The sequence below is a fragment of the Sapajus apella genome, unplaced genomic scaffold (genome assembly GCF_009761245.1).
Source record: "Sapajus apella isolate SASKATOON/1434 unplaced genomic scaffold, GSC_monkey_1.0 scaffold172, whole genome shotgun sequence".
NCBI classification, from domain to species: domain Eukaryota; kingdom Metazoa; phylum Chordata; class Mammalia; order Primates; family Cebidae; genus Sapajus; species Sapajus apella.
The window spans coordinates 1,698,650-1,700,524 of NW_022437112.1; positions in this window are offsets into that span (position 1 = coordinate 1,698,650).

The following is a 1,875-nucleotide window of genomic DNA, read 5'->3' on the forward strand; positions in this document are numbered from 1 at the left end:
TCCCTCACATTTGCAGGAGTGAATCTCTGGGTGTCATTCATTCATTCCCTCCACATTTGCAGGAGTGAATCTCTGGGTGTCATTCATTCATTCCCTCCACATTTGTGGGAGTGAATCTCTGGGTATCAGTCATTCATTCCCTCCACATTTGCAGGACAGAATCCTGGGTGTCATTCATTCATTCATTTCCTCCACATTTGCAGGAGTGAATCTCTGGGTGTCATTCTTTCATTCCCTTACATTTGTGGGAGTAAATGCTGGGTGTCATTCATTCATTCCGTCATCATTTCTAGGAGTGAATGCTGGGTGTCATTCATTCATTCCATCCTCATTTGCAGGAGTGAATGCTGGGTGTCATTCATTCATTCCCTCCACATTTGCAGGACAGAATCTTGGGTGTCATTCATTCATTCATTTATTCTCTCTACATTTGTGTGGACGCCCAGAGCGTTATTCATACATCCACCCATTCACTCCTTCCAGTCACTGGACATGTCCCGTGTCCCACACACACACACCCGCCCTGCCCTTACCAAGCCCACCCCGGATGCACAGCCGTAAGTGAAGGACAGCAGATCCACAGGAGCATGCAGATGGTATCTTGCGGGGAGAAGAGGTTCTTCACGGAGGCAGGAGCACTGAGGACCAGCTCACCCGGGACACCCCCACCCAGGCAGCGCTGAAGGCATTGAGAAGCAGACACCCAGATAGAACAGCAAAGGGGGTCTATCCGGGGGCCAACAGCCTTCCGAGCTGAGAGCCTCAGGGGCTGACAGCGTTTTGGGCTGACGGCCTCGAGCAGACTCTGACCCACGAATTTATTCTCTCTGAGCAGCTGATCATTATTATCAAACAGGTGTTCGGTATTTTCTCATCACACAAAAATAAACCAGGTAGGCAGCTGCTGCCCGCTCACCAAACTAACAAGTATTCTCCACGAGGGACCCTGGGGCCAGGGCCACATACCCCGCACTTAAAGAATTGTTTTCGCCAGTGTGTGACTTATCACTTAGCAAACAATGTGTGTTAGCATACGCTCAGCGTTTCTCAACACGGGCTGACACCCATGGGCTGCAAGGCAGTGGGATTCTCCGGAGCCTCAGAGCTCCATGCTGGGCTGATCCCAGAGGAGGGAGGGCTGCAGGTGTCGCCCAGGACCCTGCGGCCTGCAGGCAGGCAAGACTAGCTGTGTGGGGTGGAGGCGTCCCAGGAACTAGGGAAGGAGATACGTGTGACTTGGTCCCACTGCTGTGGGGACACAGGCTGCCGCCGGGCCAGCTAGACCCCCGAGCCAGGGCAGCTCTCGTGAGCACATCGTCTGTGCCTGGGAGCAAGCAGGGGAAACGGCACCGCAGCCTCTGAGGTGTGGTCACTTTGCAGCGTGCATCCACACTTCCCAGCAGGGCGGTGTGGGCGTGATGTCTTCAAGGTTCATCCACAGTGCAGCCTGGCTCAGAGCTTCGTTCCTTTTCATGGCTGTGTCGTATTCCACCATGTGGACAGGTGGGGGAGGGGAGGTTGCTGCATTGTGTTTATACATCTGTGAGACTCACCAGCTCATTCGTCCTCTCCATCCATTCATTCATTCATCCTGCGTGTCATTCATTAATAATGATAATATTATAATAACTCAGGCAGGCTGAGGACTATTCATTCATTCATTCATCCTGAGTGTCATTCATTGTTAATAATAATATTATAACTCAGGCAGGCTGAGGGCTGTTCATTCATTCATTCATCCTGACTGTCATTCATTAATAATGATACTATAACTCAGGCAGGCTGAGGACTATTCATTCATTCATTCATCCTGAGTGTCATTCATTATTATAGCTCAGGCAGGCTGAGGGCTACTCATTCATTCATTCATCCTGA